This window comes from Gorilla gorilla, chromosome 15 (genome assembly GCF_029281585.2).
Source record: "Gorilla gorilla gorilla isolate KB3781 chromosome 15, NHGRI_mGorGor1-v2.1_pri, whole genome shotgun sequence".
Taxonomy (NCBI): Eukaryota; Metazoa; Chordata; class Mammalia; order Primates; family Hominidae; genus Gorilla; species Gorilla gorilla.
The window spans coordinates 120,288,217-120,306,288 of NC_073239.2; the positions used below are offsets into that span (position 1 = coordinate 120,288,217).

Here is an 18,072-nt window from a genome sequence, read left to right on the forward strand (position 1 = left end):
ACCCCCTTCCCTTCCCATTCACCCCAGCCCACAATGCACATTGATTCCCTGAACTCAGGGTACTCCTGAAGTCTCAATCATCACGTTGCATCATAATTGTTGGTTTCCTTGGAGGCACAGGGTCAGGCTCCGCGTGGGCAGGAGAAGTCTTCACGGTGTGTTTGCTGGATTAACGAAAGGTCGATGCCAATACAGGACACCCCTGCAGGTGAGGATCCCCCTCCTCAATCTGATCCTGAGAAGACGCCTTCTCCAGCCCTTTGGTCCCACCCACCCTGACTCTCCCAGGTGAAAAGCAACTGGTGGTGATATTTGCATGACTGTGCCAGCTGGAACTTTTACTGTAGGGCCGTTTCCTAAGATCATTTCCTAAGACTCTCTCATCACTCTGATGGGGACAGGAAACTTCTCTGGGCACAGCACTTGTGCGATTTCCAGCCACAAAAAGCCGTTAATCTGGCCAAGAGCAGAGGCTTGCGGGTGAAGGGAGTGGAGGGGCTGCTGAAGATGGAGACGGTGCTTAGTTTTTTTTGTGGGTAGAAGAGTGCAGAGAGGCCCCTGCTCATCCCAGGAGAATGAAGTAGGCTTTTTGTTCTAAAGAGCCAGGTCTCTAAAAGCAACGGATTATATTGTTCAGGCTTCGTCAGTGGTGTTTGTGTTTTCAAAAGCAATAGTGGGCCGGGCGCAGTGGCTCATGCCTGTAATCCTAGCACTTTGGGAGGCCGAGGTGGGTGGATCATTTGAGGTCAGGAGTTCAAGACCAGCCTGGCTAACATGGTGAAACCCCATCTCTACTAAAAATACAAAAATTAGCCAGGCATGGTGGCAGGCACCTGTAGTCCCAGGTACTTGGGAGGCTGAGACAGGAGAATCTCTTGAACCCAGGAGGTGGAGGTTGCAGCGAGCCGAGATTGCACCACTGCCCTTCAGCCTGGGCGACAGAGTAAGACTCTGTCTCAAAAAAAAAAAAAAAAAAGCAAGAGCAGAAAGCTACCAGGCAGTTGCAGGGGGCTCCCGAAAGCCAGCTTATAACCAGGAACCAAAAATAGGGCTTGGCACGAGGAGGGGAAGAGGGGTGTTTGTCTCAATGAGGGGAATGGCAACATCTCTTTGTGCTCTACAGGTTTAAAAAACAAAATGGCCAAGGCTCTCCCCAGGTGTCGATGGGGTGGGAGGCATGGCCCAACTCCTGAAGATGTCATGGCATAGTGGGCAGCCACCATTGGGAATCCAGCCGGGATGACAGAGACAGCCCTGAAGCATGGCACTGCTCATAGTGGGGCCAGGCCCTGGAGGAGTCTCCTGAAGCCACAAACATACATAGTCCGCACCCTCTCCTGCCCCAAACTCAGCGTGTAGCAGATCAACCTCTGTACTATCAGCCAAGCCAATACAACAAGCACAGTGATCTGTGGACTACTCCCCAAGAACAAAACATCGAAGAACAGCCAAGCTGGCACGCTGGCTCACGCCTGTAATCCTAGCACTTTTCAAGGCCAAGGCAGGCAGATCCCTTGAGCCCAGGAGTTCGAGACCAGCCTTGGCAACATGATGAAACCCTGTTTCTACAAAAGGCACAAAAATTAGCTAGGCGTTGTGGGAGGATCACTTGAGCCAAGGAGGTAGAGGTTGCAGTGAGCCTTGATCGCACCCTGCACTCCAGCATGGGTAACAGAGCAAGACCCTGTCTCTAATAAATAAATAAATGAAAATAACAGCCATTCATCAGAACAGCCATTCATCAGAACAGCCATTCATCCCGGCTCTCAGCACCTCCAATCTGCACCCTGTACTGGTCAGCCCAAGCTATTCTAGAGAGTGCTACCCCACAAGTCTCCCTAAGCAGTCTGACCATAATAACAGCTAAAGATAGGTGCCTCTGATACTTCATATACTGTGCCAGGGGAATGCCACAATTTACTCACCTGGCACTGGCACCAACCCACCCAGATGGGCACCATAACTGCCCCCATCCCACTGCTGAAAAACAGGCATAGAGAGACTAAGTAAGTGCTGGGGTTTACTCATCCAGTAAGCAGGAGCACAGGTTCAGACCCCAACCCCTCCTCACAGTCTTCCAGGGCTCCACCCCGCCCATGGTCTCACCACCCTTCCGGTCACTGCCACCCACCTGCCCCCTCCTGGGCATCCTCCACACTCCTCACTGTCCCCTCAATCCCTCCCCCAATACTCTTGGCCTCTGTTGGGTTTTCTCCCTTCTTTCCCTACCTTCCAGGGTACCTGACCCCAAAAAGCCCTTCCAGGCTACCTGACCCCAAAAAGCCCTTCCAGGCTCTCCCTAACCTGATGTGCCTCTCCATCCCTTGAACTCCCAAAGTCTCTCTCAATCTTTTGTCACCACAACTCACAGTTAGGGAAGAATTTTGCACGACAAACAGCACATACATTCAAATATGTAACTGAAACAGAACGTTTCCCAGAACGATACTGTACTTACCGTCACCAGATGCAAAGCACCCTGACCTAGTCTGTGCTGCTTTTATTTTTAAAAATGTTTTGCTGCATAGAATGTGCGACACCAAGAGTGAGCCCGAATGTAGCATGGACCAGTGGTTACAATGTGTCCATGTTGGGTCATCAGGGGCAATCAATGCGTTACCCAGGGAGACGCTGATAACAGGGCAGGCTCTGCATGTTGGGGGTGCTGGGGGCACTTGGGATAGTTTGTATCTTCTTCTCAATTTTGCTATGAACCTGGAACTGCTCTAAACTGCTCTAAAAAATAAGATCTTTTTTTTTTTTGAGACAGAGTTTCACTCTTGTTGCCCAGGCTGGAGTACAATGGCAGGATCTCGGCTCACTGCAACCTCTGCCTCCCGGGTTCAAGTGATTCTCCTGCCTCAGCCTCCCCAGTAGCTGGGATTACAGGCACCCTCCACCATACCCGGCTGATTTTTGTATTTTTAGTAGAGACGGGGGTTTTGCCATGTAGGCCAGGCTGGTCTCGAACTCCTGACCTCAAGTGATCCACCCACCTCAACCTGCCAAAGTGCTGGGATTACAGGTGTAAGCCACCGCACCTGGCCAATAAATTTTTTTAAGAGATAGGGTCTTGCCCTATTGCCCAGGCTAAAGCTGGGCTGTTGCCCATTTCCTCCCTACTTCCTGATGCTCCTGTCTTTTGCTCTGGGGGCCAGGCCAAGTGCAGCTCACTGCAGCCTTGATCTCCAAGGCTCAAGAGATCCTCTTGCCTCAACCTCCCAAGTAGCTGGGACTACAGGCACACAACACCATGCCTGGCTAATTTTTGTGTTTTTTGTAGAGGTGAGGTTTCACTATGTTGACCAGGCTGGTCTTGAGCTTCTGGGCTGAAGCAATCCTCCTGCCTCTGCCTCCCAAAGTGCTGGATTACAGGTGTGAGCCACTGCACCTGGCCAAAAAAAAATTTAAATGCTCCTCTGGCCCCACTGAATTGATTGTACGTCTTGGCTGCTCCCTGCAGTGTGGACATTCCCTAGAGAACTTGATCATTCTTTTGGGCAAGTTTTTTATTTTCTCATTCCACTTTATTTATTTATTTTTATTTTTATTTTTATTTTTATTTTTTTGAGACAGAGTCTTACTCTGTTACCCAGGCTGGAGTGCAGTCTCCAGCTCTCCAGTGTGATCTCAGCTCACTGCAACCTCTGCCTCCCAGGTTCAAGCGATTCTCCTGTCTCAGCCTCCCAAGGAGCAGGGATTACTGGCATGTGCCACCACGCCCGGCTAATTTTTGTATTTTTAGTAGAGACGGGGTTTCACCATGTTGACCAGGCTGGTCTTGAACTCCTGACCTCAGGTGATCCACCCACCTCGGCCTCCCAAAGTGCTGAGATTATAAGCATGAGCCACTGCGCCCGGCCTCTCATTCCGCTTTATATCATACCATGTAATTTAGGTAAAAGTCATGCTGCTGCCCATGGTGACCAACTGTCCTGCTTTGCTTGGGAGGAGCTGGTTCCTAGGTGGAGGGATTTCTGGTGCTCTGACGCAAGGGTTCTCCACCTCTGGGCCACAGACTGGTGGCCTGCTCACAGCGGGGGGTGAGCGGTGGGCGAGTGAGCATTCCCGCCTGAGCTCCACGTCCTGTCAGATCAGATTTGATTCTCATGGGAGCGTTAACTCGACTGTGAACCGCGCATGCGAGGGATCTAGGTTGCGCGCTGCTTATGAGAATCTAATGCCTGGTGATCGGAGGTGAAACTGTGGTTTCATCCTGAAACCATCTCCACCCGCCACCAGTCTGTGGAAACTGGTTCCTGGTGCCAAAAAGGCTGGGGACCCCGGCTCTAATGAGAACATCCCGAGGAAACCAGGAGGTGCTCCGCCTCCCTACATGGGCCCCAGCGTCCACACAGGGAAAGAGCTTTGCTCAGAACCTGCTTGCTGGCAGGTAATGTGCCAACGCGGGCAGCTGCTGTGTTACCACCCTAGCACTGATAGCCCCGCAGGCTTGACCCTGGGCATGTCTCCACAAACACCTGCTGGGTTGCACTGGGCTGGAGCGGTTGTGAATTCCATTGCTAAACCTGCAGGGGTCCCCTTTGCTGCTCACTGGGGGCTTCTCAAGGTTCTGACCAAAGGGCCACGTGGCCAGGAGGCAGCAGGCACAGGAGTTAGAGCAGTCAGAGTGGCCCCTGCCCAGAGACATGCGGCTGTCCCAGCAATATCAGTTGACACGGAAGCTTCCAGCACTCACTCTTGATCTCCATACACATCTCAAGAACCTCACTTTAGGCCGGGTGCAGTGACTCACACTTGTCATCCCAGCACTTTGGGTGGCCGAAGCGGACAGATTTCCTTGAGCCCAGGAGTTTGAGACCAGCCTGGGCAACATAGTGAGATCCCCTCCCCACCAATCTCCACAAAAAATAGAAAAATTAGCCAGGTGTGGTGGCATGTGCCTGTAGTCCCAGCTACTCAGGAGGCTAAGGTGGGAGGATCACCTGAGCCTGGAAGGTTGAGGCTGCAGTGAGCCATGACTGTATCACTGCACTCAGGCCTGGGTGACAGAGCAAGACCCTGTCTCAAAAAAAAAAAAAAAAAGAACCACCCTCACTTCGATAGCACTGCCTGCACTACACATGGCACCATGATTCCCCTTTACTGAGACCCATCACAACCACATATGTCTCCACTGCCCAGGGACGGGCTATAAGAGCTCAAAAGAGGAAAATGTTATTTGGAGGAAGTGGGGAACCTGCAGGGCTCCCGCGAGCACATGCTGCCCTGAGGGTATGCCATTCCAAGGAAAATCGTTTTTTTATTTGTTTTTGAGACGGAGTCTCACTCTGTTGCCCAGGCTGGAGTGCAGTGGCACGATCTCGGCTCACTGCAACTTCCACCTCCCAGGTTCAAGCAATTCTCCTGCTCCAGCCTCCCAAGTAGCTGGGATTATAGGTGCCCACCACCACGCTCAGCTAATTTTTGTATTTTTAGTAGAGACGGGGTTTCACCATGTTGGCGAGGCTGGTCTCAAACTCCTGACCTCATGATCCACCCACCTCGGCCTCCCAAATTGCTGGGATTATAGGCGTGAGCCACCGCGCCCAGCCTGGAAAAAGGCATTTTGAAGCATAGTGCTGGCGAGCATGACATGTCTACAGAGGCCCTGCTCATCCCAGGCCTGCCAGTTTGTGCCCCGGGTTAGAGTTCTACTAAAACAATCTAAATTCTCACAGTACATGTTAATAACCTGAGAATCAAAGATAAAAATCTGTCCGTCTCAAGACGTGAAAAATTTCATAGAAGGCCAACAGAATCAGAGATACAATAACGTTCACAATAAATTCTTTAGACAATTTAATCCAAAGAACCAAATAAAAACACTGTCATTGCCATTTTAAAAGGCTCGTAGGCACATAGTATGCATATCAGAATTTCTGTTGAACATTGAATGCTGGGTTTTGTTGGGAGGTGGCAGCTATCATTAAAATAGAAAAGTACTAGGAGCTGACTTGATCTGGGCAGTAACACAAAATTAAACAAATGTATCTATGTTTAAAAAAAGATTCAAATTCAAACTTGGAAGGATACATTATCTGAAAATAAAAAATGTTTCTAGCTGGCAGGGAGGTAGAAGAGAGCCCTGAAAATAATTGTCTAACACCTGGATTCTAGACCAGCTCTTCCTAAAGCAGCCCATATATTAGTCATGGTTTCTCTTCCGAAAAATAGGGGTTGGGACCAAAAGGCCTTCCATGTCCCTTCTAGATCTAAGCATCTCTCACTCTAAAACAGAAATTGCAAGCTGGGTGCAGTGGCTCATGTCTGTAATCCTAGCATCTTAGGAGGCCAAAGCAAGCAAATCACCTGACCTCAGGAGTTCAATACCAAGACAATGTGATAAATACAAAAAATTAGCCAGGCATGGTGGTGCATGCCTGTAATACCAGCTATTTGGGAGGCTGAGGCACGAGAATTGCTTGAACCCAGGAGGCCAAAGTTGTAGTGAGCTGACATTGCACCTCTGCACCCCACCTTGGGAGACAGAGTGAGACTCTGTCTCAAAACAAACAAACAAACATATACAAATTTAAAAATATATATATATACAAAATTAGCCAGGCATGGTGGTCCATGCCTGTAATCCCAGCTACTCGGGAGGCAGAAGCAAGAGAATCAATGGAACCTGGGAGGTGGAGGTTGCGCTGAGCCAAGATTGCACCATTGCACTCCAGCCTGAGCAACAAGAGTGAAACTCCATCTCAAAAAGTAATTAATTAATTAATTAAATTAAATTAAAAAGTGAAGCAGAAATTGCAAACCGGTGGCCCACTGGCCAGATAAAATCCATCCAAGTTTTGTTTGCCCTGCATGGAGTTTTTGTTTTTTTCTAACTGAATATAAATGCCTCTAAATTGAGGCCCTCCGGTTTGCCACAATTACTGCCGTTCCTTATTGCCTTGCCCCAGCCTGCTTCCCTCTTTGCCATCACCTGCTTGGCCCCTGAAGGACTCGGGCTTGGGACTGCCGTGCTATGGGGCTAAGGGATTTCCAGCACTGCACTTGTTCCCATTACCACTTAAACCCTACTGAAAGATGATCTCAATTTACTTTGGTTTCTACCTGCGTTGCTGAGCAAATTTCACAGCTTTACAATTTGGACGGGGGTGGGCACCCTGTAGAGTACTATCATTCCTATTATACAGGACACTAATAGCTCAAAATACAAAAGAGACTTGTTCAAAGTCACAGAGTTAGTAAGTCAGAGAGTTAAAATAATTTCTGTTTGCCAAGGAAAGTTTTAATTTGAAAAATCTGGAAATATACAAACCGAAAGCAAATTTCATATATACATGATTATAATTAATATTTATGGCATACATCATGTTTAATTGCAGAAATGTAATCATTTATATATTCACCATTTTATATATATTTGCTTTTTTTTTTTTTAAGAGATGTGGGTCTCACTATGTTGCCCAGGTTGGAAAGAAGTGGCTATTCACAGGCGTGATCATGACACAGCACAGCCTTGAACTGCTGGGCGTGCAAGTGGTCCTCTTGCCTCAGCCTCCCGAGTATCTGGGACTATAGGTGTGCAACGCCATGCCCAGCTTTTATGTTGTATATATTTGGATGTAGTCACTTAGGCTATTATTGTAGGGTAGTGGCTTTTTGTTATTGTGGTAAAATAATGGTTAAAGTTTACCATTTTAACACTTTTCAAGTGTACAGTTCAGCGGCATTAAGTCTATTTACATTATTGTTCAACTCTCACCAACATTCATCTCCAGAACTTTTTCATCTTGTAAAACTGAGACTCCGAAACATTGAACCACGACTCCCTCTAGCCCCTGCCCCAGCCTTTCTGTCTCTGTGAATTTGCCGGCTCTGGGTACCCCATACTAATAGAATTCTATAATAATTATCCTTTTGAAACTGGCTTATTTCCCTTAGCTTAACGGATGAACCCCGAAGACATTATGCTAAAGGAAATAGACCAGTCATGGCTTTAAACTCTGACTGTGATTTTATCGCAGCAAAGGTGTGTGTTAAAAATGGCTATGAACTTTGTAGATGCCTAGCAAGAGAGCATGGAATATGAATGACCCAGCCCGGAAGACTTCCTTCTGCATGAAATACCCAAACATACAAGTAGCCTTTATGAGCGAAACTAAAAAAAGGATTTCTGAGCACAGGCTCCTGGCACATAAAGCTCAGAATAGCTGAGCTTCACTTACCAACTGTAACAGCACAAAATGTCACGCCAGGAATATTGAATGTGGGAGTTCAGTGCTCAAGGAAAAAAATCGCTCACCTAATTTAAGGAAACCCTAAATGAATCAATTTTTTTTTGTTGTTAAAAACTCTGTATTGCAACAGTCCCATCTGGTGCTAACTATATTTGCTTAGAGAAAGCAGTACCACAAAAGAAAGGTTATTTAGAGCATGCAATGGTTTCTGGATGGTTCTTCCATCTACTAGAGAACATGACAGAGACCTAAGAAATTGACCCTAAATATGGACATAAATTTGTGTAAACGTAAGGTTAGAAACATCACATTCTGGGCCAGGTGTGGTGGCTCACAGCTGTAATCCCAGCACTTTGGGAAGCCAAGGTGGGTGGATCACTTGAAGCCAGGAGTTGGAGACCAGCCTGGCCAACATGGTGAAACTCTCTACAAAAAATACAAAATACAAAATACAAAAATTAGCCAGGCGTGGTGACGCATGCCTGCAGTCCCAGCTACTTGGGAGGCTTCGATCACTTGGACCCAGGAGACAGAGGCTGCAATGAGTCTAGATCAAGCCATTACACAAGACCCTGTCAAAAAACAAACAAACAAACAAAAAAACAAACGGGCACAGTGGCTCATGCCTGTAATCCCAGCACTTTGGGAGGCCGACGCGGGCGGATCACAAGGTCAGGAGTTCGACACTCCTGACCAGGAGCCCAGCCAATATGGTGAAACCCCTGTCTCTACTAAAAATACAAAAATTAGCTGGGCATGGTGGTGTGCACCTGTAGTCCCAGCTACTCGGGAGGTTGAAGCAGGAGAATCACTGGAATCTGGGAGGCGGAGGTTGCAGTGAGCTGAGATTGTGCCACTGCACTCCAGCCTGGGCGACAGAGTGAGACTCCACCTAAAAAAAAATAAAAATAAAAAAAGAAATATCACCTTCTGGGTCAAGAAGATAATCAGATTCGTTTTACCTTATACCAGAAGCCCTTGCTTCTGTACCGTCCATCTCCTTGTAAGATAGTCACCCTGGGAAATTGGCAGGATAGCCTGTCCTACCTTGTGAGGGTATTTAAATGATGGCAGACTTGATTTCAGGAGAGTGACCAAAATATAGGTTAGTTTCCTGCTGTCCACATCACAAGAGAGGAGTCTGATGGGAAAGAGAACGCAGCCTGCTGGGCTTTACCAGGAAACACACGCTGTTCATCTCTCAGGACCCTGCCTCCTGCCCGTATCCACACACCAGCTCTGCTCAAGTGATCCTCCTGCCTCAGCCTCCAGAGTAGCTGGGATTATAGGTGGGCAACACCGTGCCTGGTTTTTATTTTGCATATATTTGGATATAGTAACTTAGGTTTTAATTGTAGCCTCGGTCAAGCTGTATAACCTCTCTGTGCCTCAGTTTCCTCATCTGTGCAGAAGTGGAGCAGCAACAGAATCTCTGTCAGAGGACTGCTATTGTGGGGATCCAGTGATTAGTGTATCTGAAGCAACAAGGCCACCAAACCACAGCTGCCACCAGGCACTGGCTGACGCTTTAGGAGTCTCCCAGAGTGGATGATGAGCAAGGGCCATGCTCTACATTTCGTGTGATTTGAGGTTTTTTAAAATCATGTCCCCAAAGCGATATGTTCTCTCACTAGACCCTCCAGAAGAAAAAACAAAACAAAACAAAATCTAATATGTTTAACACCTAACCCCAGGTACCTGTGAATGAGACCTTATTTGAAAATAGGGTTATTGCAGATTTAATTGAGTTACAATGTGGTCATGCTGGAATAGGGCAGGTCTTCAATTAAATATGTCTGGTGTCCTTATAAGAAGAGACACAGAGGCCAGGTGCAGTGGCGAGGTGGCTCACACCTGTAATCCCAACACTTTGGGAGGCCAAGGCGGGTGGATCATCTGAGCTCAGGAGTTCAAGACCAGCCTGGCCAAAATGGTGAAACCCCATCTCTACTAAAAATACAAAAATTAGCCAGGCGTGGTGGTGGGCGCCTGCAATCCCAGCTACTGAGGAGGCTGAGGCAGGAGAATCGCTTGAACCTGGGAGGCAGAGGTTGCGGTGAGCCGAGATCGCATCACTGCACTCCAGCCTGGGCAACAAGCGCGACACTCCATCTCAAAAAAAAAAAAAAGAGAGAGAGAGAGAGACACAGAGAGGAAAACGCCAAGTGAAGATACTTTACGCAAGGGCAATGAAACCAAGTGATGACAGAGGCGGATTTGGAGCTCTACAGCTGCAAGCTGAGAAATGCCAAAGACTGCCGGCAGCCACCAGATGCTGGAGAGTGCATGCAGTGGCCAACCCAAGGATTTTGTACCTTCTGGACTATGGAACTGTGAAAAAATGAATTTCTTTTTTTTTTTTTTTTTTTTTGAGACGGAATTTCACTCTGTTGCCCAGGCTGGAGTGCCATGGCGTGATATCAGCTCACTGCACTCCAAGGTTCAAGCGATTCTCATGCCTAAGCCTCCCGAGTAGCTGGCATTACAGGCATCCACCACCACGCCTAGTTAATTTTTCTATTTTTAGTAGAGATGGGGTTTCACCATGTTGGCCAGGCTGGTCTCAAACTCCTAAGGTGATCTGCCTGCCTCGGGCTCCCAAAGTGCTGAGATTACAGACATGAGCCACCGTGCCCAGCCAAAAACTAAAACTGAATTTCTGTTGTTTTAAGCCACACAGTTTCTGTTGCTTTGTTAACAATAGCCCTGGGAAACAATGTCTTAGCTGTTTAAATCCTCTAGGGCTGGCAGATAGAGGGCATGTGATACATATCCATTGAATGAATGAATAAATGAGTAAAGATAAACACAGAGGTAAGGCAAGCAATGGGGAATAAATGATGGGGCAGATGTGGGTGCACACACACACCTGGAGGGGGAGAGCCCACACACACACCTGGAGGGGGACAGAGCACATGCACACCTGGAGGGGGACAGAGCCCACACACACACCTGGAGGGGGACAGAGCACATGCACACCTGGAGGGGGAGAGCCCACACACACACCTGGAGGGGGACAGAGCACAGACACACCTGGAGGGGAATAGTGCATACCCACACCTGGAGGGGGGGACACAGCACATGCACACCTGGAGGGGGACAGTGCCCACACACACCTGGAGGGGGACAGAGCCTACATACACACCTGGAGGGGGACAGAGCCCATGCACACCTGAAGGGGGAGATTACATGCACACCTGGAGGGGGACAGAGCCCACGCACACCTGGAGGGGATGCAGCCCACGCACACCTGGAGGGGGACAGAGCACACGTACACCTGGAGGGGGAGAGCACAAGCACACCTGGAGGGGGAGAGCACACACGCACCTGGAGGGGAACAGAGCACACGCACACCTGGAGGGGGACAGAGCACACGTACACCTGGAAGGGAGAGCACACGCACACCTGGAGGGGGAGAGCACACACACACCTGGAGGGGGACAGTGCACACGTACACCTGGAGGGAGAGAACACACGCACACCTGGAAGGGGAGAGCACACACACACACATGGATAGGGAGTCACTCATTCTTTTCTATGAGCATTCAGTCCCCAACTTTGGGTCTAAAAGGTCAGCTGAAACTTGGCTCCTGGAAAATCTATCATGTCGGTATGTCCCAGAGTACAAGGGCTTCCGACTGTCCAAGGAACCAGAAATCTGAATTTTTAGGTGAAATCTTCTATGTTTTTCTTTTCTTTTCTTTTTTTGAGACGGAGTCTCACACTGGTGCCCAGGCTATAGTGCAATGGCACGATCTTGGCTCACTGCAAGCTCAGCCTCCCGGATTCAAGCGATTCACCTGCCTCAGCCTCCCGAGTAGCTGGGATTACAGGCACCCGCCACCACGCCCGGCTAATTTTTTGTATTTTTAGTAGAGACGGGGTTTCACCGTGTTAGCCAGGAAGGTCTCAATCTCCTGACCTCGTGATCCACCCACCTTAGCCTCCCAAAGTGCTGCAATTACAGGTGTGAGCCACCATGCCCGGCCTAAAATCTTTCATGTTTTTCAATGTTGTCTTACAAAAGAAGTCCCCACTCTGGGGTCCATTTGCATCTCCAGTGTCTGGTGCCCCCCGGGCAGGATATGCAGTGGCTAATGAAAATCTGTAGCATAAAGGAAAACGCATCCTCACAGGTCTGAAGACAGCACACCTGAGTGGATCTTCTGGGATAGTGTTAGCTATCAGGGTTATGACTTGGATCCTGCCTCCCCTCATGTGAAACTTTCAAAAGCACTGGAGTAAAGGAAATCCAGCTGAGGGAAGAGAGGCAAATCCCTGGGACCCAGATGCACCACACAGGACTATTAGTCCCTAGTTAGGGGGAAGAGCTCTGAAGCTGGGAATCAGGACACCTGACCCCCCAACTGGAGGCAAATCATCTCTCTGAGTCTCGGCTTCCTCGTCCATAAAATGAAGGAATAAAATGTATACTTGCCACCTCCCAAGGTGTGAGGAGGACAGTGAGAGAGCATGGGTGACGAGGCTTTGTCAGCACGGCAAGGCCATTGGCACCTTCCTAATTCTAACAGCCATGATCAGTCTAATGTCACTCCCATCACATCGCCATTAGACCCGGGGACCACTTCTCCAACACACCCATTGGGGCAGAGATTTTGTTCTTCTCATCCACAAACAGACTATCTAAATTAGGGCAGCTCGAATATCTCAAAAGAAAGCTGCTGAGACTATGCTGAGGGGAAGAAGGGTATTTGGGTTCCAACATCATGGGGGTCCCCCAGTTTTAAGGCACAGGACAGTCCTGGGATCAGCAGCTCCTGCATCCCCTGAGAATTTGTCACTGGGGTGCTGTGTGTGGCTTCAATGTGACCAAGACAACACCAATCCAATATTGTAGGGCCTGCTCTGATCCATCCACGTTTCTCTGTCATCTGCTGCACGTAGGACGCTGCGCAGGCAGAATCAATGCCATTTTGCGTTTTTTTCTTTTTCCAGGAATGGGACAATGCAGGATGGCTGCTGGGTGGGATCACAGCTCCACACTTCGGAAGAGGAAGACTTTGTGTCAGTCTCCAGTGATCCCTCACCTGGACCCCTATCTTTCCTCAAACACCTCTGCTTCCTGCCTCTGTCCCTTTTGGAACTAAAGGCCTATTCCTCAGCCAAAGTCCAGAGTCCTTTCTTCTCAAGCACGAGTCCCCTGCCCTCCAGTTGCTTGGCCCAGTAAGGAAGTCAGAGAAGGAAACAGGCAACTGCAATCAAGTGACATGAATGCCAGTGGTGTGGCGTAGGTGCGGCCTAGCTATGGGATGGGCAGGTCACGAAGGCAGGGAGACATGCTGTTCAGAGCGTCAGAGATTTCACGAAGGGCAAGCTTCAGTGGGGTGTCCAGCAAGCAGATATTTGCCTCTACTTGTTTACATGTGACCTCCTGGGCAGGGTCTGTGATGTAGGCGGGCCTGCACCCTCACTGGCTAGCACAGAATTATGTATTGATAGGGATGCACTAGATTACCATGGTTTAGGACACCAGCCCTCAAGTCAGCCGATGCCTCTGTACTCACCAGATAACCTTCAGTTCCTTTCCAGCAGCTTCAAGTGTCTGCTCCACGAACACCCCTGTGACTGGCTGGTGCTAGAAGAAAAATTATGCATATACCCTGTAGCTTGTCCTGAAGTAGGGGGGACAAGAACTTCAGTTAACAGTGTGCAGCTTTAAAAGTTGAGAGGTTGGGCACGGTGGCTCACACCTGTAATCCCAGCACTTTGGGAGGCCGAGATGGGCGGATCACCTGAGGCTGGGAGTTCGAGACCAGCCTGACCAACATGGAGAAACCCTGTCTCTTACTAAAAATACAAAACTAGCCGGGAGTGGTAGCAGGTGCCTGTAATCCCAGCTACTGAGGAGGCTGAGGCAGGCGAATCACTTGAACCCAGGAGGCAGAGGTTGCAAGAGCTGAGATCGTGCCATTGCATTCCAGCCTGGCAACGGAGCGAGACTCCATCTCAAAAAAAAAAAAAAAAAAGTTGAGAGGTGGGTGTCACAGAGGAGGACCAGCTGGCCAGCCAGACTGCCCCTCACAGTGTACAATATCTGAGTCCATTTGAGAGCTCACCGCTCAGAAACACAAGGCTCTCAGTCCATGCAGAGTTGATCTTGGTGGGGGGTGGGAGGGAGGGGACACTCATTCACATTCAACAGAGTCACAGCCAATGTGTAAACAACCAGAAGGCCAGTTTACCAATCTACCTTTCCAGCAGCTATTCCTGTCATCAGGGCATGCACTGAGGTGTGCAATTCATGCACTCATTCAACAAGGTTTTGACAAGCACCAAGTGTCCATTAGTGCACGGACTGTGAGCACCTGACTGGGGAAAATAATGCAGCCAATGAGGTGGAGATCCAGAAACGGGAAGTGGAATTGTGCAATGAGCTTGGCGTCACACAAGCTGGAGTTCAAACGCTGTCCATCATTTATTAGGGAGGCGACTTTGGGGAAAATTGCTTAACCTTCCTGAGTCTCTTTCCTCACCTGTAAAATGGGTATAACAACATCTCCTTACATGATTATTAAAGAATGGGATTACATATGTAAAATGCCTAGTTTTGTTTGTTTTTGTATTTATCTGGAGAGGCCATGCCACATAATTGTTAAGGGAACAGGCTTTGGGATCAGACAGAGCTGTCTTTAAATCCTAGCTCTGCCACTTACTAGGTACATGATTTGGGTAAGTTGCTTAATTTTTTTCCACTAAGCCTTGGTTCGCTCATTTGTAAAATGGAAATACGAATTCCTCATAGGGCCTGGGAAATAAGATAATGTATTCCAAGGACTTAGAAAACTCCTAGGATATGATAAGCATTTAACAAATGGTATGATTAAGAGTAATTTTTAGGTGCCAATATCCAGAATAAACAAGGAACTCAAACAACTCAGTGAGAAAAAATAAATAAATCTGATTTTTAAATAGACAAACGATCTCAATAGATATTTCTCCAAGAAAGACATACAAGTGGCCAACACATGTATGAAAAAGTGCTCAATGTCACTAATCAACAGGGAAACGCAAATCAAAACCACAAAGACAAAAAATAACAAATGCTGGCAAGGGTGCAAACACAAGGGAACTCTGATGCACTGTGGGTGGGAAGGTAAATTAGTACAGCCATTATCGAAAACAGCATGGAGGTTTCTCAAAAAACTAAAAATAGATCTTCCATATGATCCAGCAATCCCACTACTAGCTATTTATCCAAAGGAAATCAAATCAATATTATCAAAGAGATATCTGCACCGCCATGTTTATTGCAGCACCAGCCACAATAGCAAAAGATATGGAATCAATTTAAGCATCCACCAACAAATGAATGGACAGGCTGGTTGCAGTGGCTCATGCCTGTAATCCCAGCACTTCAGGATGCCGAGGTGGGAGGATTGCTTGAGGCCAGGAGTTCGAGACCAGCCTAGGCAACATAGTGAGACCCCCCCCACCCCTCCCACGCCATCTTATTATTTAAAAAAAAAAAAAAAAAGATAAAGAAAATGTGTTATAGGCTGGGCGTGGTGGCTCACGCCTGTACTCCCAGGACTTTTGGAGGCCAAGGCAGGTGGATCACACAGGAGTTCAAGACCAGCCTGTCCAATACGGTGAAACCCTGTCTCTACTTAAAAAAAAAAAAAAAAAATTAGCCGGGCGTGATGGCACGCACCTGTTGTCCCAGCTACTTGGGAGGCTGAGGCAGGAGAATCGCTTGAACCCGGGAGCCGGAGGTTGCAGTGAGCTGAGATCAGACCACTTGCACTCCAGCCTGGGTGATACAGTGAGACTCCGTCTCAAAAAAAAAAAAAAAAAAAAAAAGTTTTACATATACTGGAATACTATTCAGTCATAAAAAAATAATGAAATCCTTTTATCTGAAGCAACATGGCTGAGACTGGAGGACAGTATCATATTAAGTGAAATAAGTCAGGCACAGAAAGATAAATACCACATATTCTCATTCATATGTGGGAGCTAAAAAAAAACTTGAGTTCATGGAAGTAGAGACTTGAATTGTGGTTTATTAGAAGATGGGAAGGCTAGTGGGAGGAGAGGAGAGGGAGAGGTTGATACAAAATTGCAGCTCAGTAAGTTCTAGTGCTCTGTAGTATTTCAAGGTAAATATACTTAACAACAATCTATTGTATATTTTCAAAAAGCTAGAAGAGAGAATTCTGAATGTTCCCAACACAAAGAAATGATAAATATCTGAGGTGATGGATATGCTGATTACTGTGCTTTGATCATTACACATTGTATACATGTACTGAAATATCACTTTGTATCCCACAAATGTGTTATTATGTATTAACTAAAAATAAAAGGGAGAAAAAGAACACAAAAGTATAATTTTTTAAAGTTGTCCATGGTTGCATACAAATGAGTGGTACACATATTAAAAAGCAGTTAAAATTATTACAAACTTCAACGAAATTAAAAATTGTGCCACTAAACATACAAAAAAGCTAATTACTTCGTGTTTCATTATTAAAACTTTTCTGAAAAGGAAGGCCTCTCACCTCACACTAGTTTCATGCCTATACTTTCCAACAGAGTTTCTAAAATAACATCATTTTTGTGCTGCCAAGCAAAAAGTCAGATCTGTTTCAATATTGCTAAGTCATGCTCCACAGTGAAACAGCAGCAGCATGTCTGGGATCCCCTTTTCCAGTTTGTCTGATGGGAACCCTGGTACTCATAAGGCACTGTGCATTTGGCTTAACAACTATACACAAAGGTACACACTGCGGGGTTATAAAAGTCCCTGCCCTAAAGGACACAAATCACCTCTCAATTCTGGTTCGTGCCTTTATTTCTTCCTACCAACACTGCCAATTTTTAAGTTGTTTATAAAGCTTTTAGTTATGGAAGCGCGATCTTGGATTTTGATAAAAATCAACATAGCTGCCAATTCTAACCTCAGTGCAAATGCAACTGGTCTAAAACAAAGGGCAGCCCCTTATCTACCTCATCCTGTCCTCAGCAACATTGCTCTTTTCCAGATCGGGAAACCTGCACGGCCGCTCAGGACTTCTCCATGACTGCACGTTAGAGACCAGAGTGCAGGTTAGCGGGGCTCTCGCTCCATCAGTCAAGTGAGGTCTTCAAACTTCAGGGTGAACTATGGATGTGTTTTTAAGACTCAAGTTTTCACAAAAAAAATCCAAGTTTCAGAAAGAATGGGAGAGTTTCAACAGAACTAAAATATGAGAGCCTCTCTCTAAATAATAATAATTTTCTTTTTTTTTTTTTTTTTGGAGACAGTCTCGCTGTGTTGTCCAGGCTGGAGTGCAGTGGCGTGATCTCGGCTCACTGTAACCTGTGCCTCCCGGGTTCAAGGATTCTCCTGCCTCAGCCTCCCGAGTAGCTGGGATTACAAGCGAGCCACCACGCCCAGCTAATTTTTTGTATTTTTAGTAGAGACAGGGTTCCACCATATTGGCCAGGCTGGTCTCAAATTCCCGATCTCAGGTGATCCGCCCACCTCAGCCTCCCAAAGTGCTGGGATTACAGACGTGAGCCACCGCGACCGGCCTAAATAATAGTAATTTTCAACAGAATACATTGGAATCTCATTATAAACGCCTGCTCTGGGCTACGATTTGCCTATCAAAGAATTCACAAGTCACAAACTAGACGGGTGGACTCGACGTGATGCCCACTAGGAGAAAGGTGACAAGAGAAGCACGAAGGATAGCGCTTTTCAACCCTGGGAGAGCAGGGAGGCCTTCACCAGAAGGTGGGAACCCACCACGAAGCGCCTTCAGGAGGCCCCGGGATTCCAAACCAATTAAGGGCCTCCTCTTCCGAAAACAGGAGGCGACGCGCTGAGCTAAGCGCGCAGGCTGGGTTGCGGGCCGACACCGAGGCG

The 18,072-nt window shown here is 47.5% G+C and overlaps 1 long non-coding RNA gene across 1 annotated transcript; it reads left to right on the top strand.

Moving 5' to 3' along the window:
• The first annotated feature begins 126 nt into the window (after positions 1-126).
• On the top strand, positions 127-1,721 carry LOC109023186 (uncharacterized). Its single transcript, XR_002002555.3, has 2 exons — positions 127-208; positions 1,124-1,721. It is a non-coding gene; the product is annotated as an uncharacterized lncRNA (long non-coding RNA).
• The last annotated feature ends 16,351 nt before the right edge of the window (positions 1,722-18,072 follow it).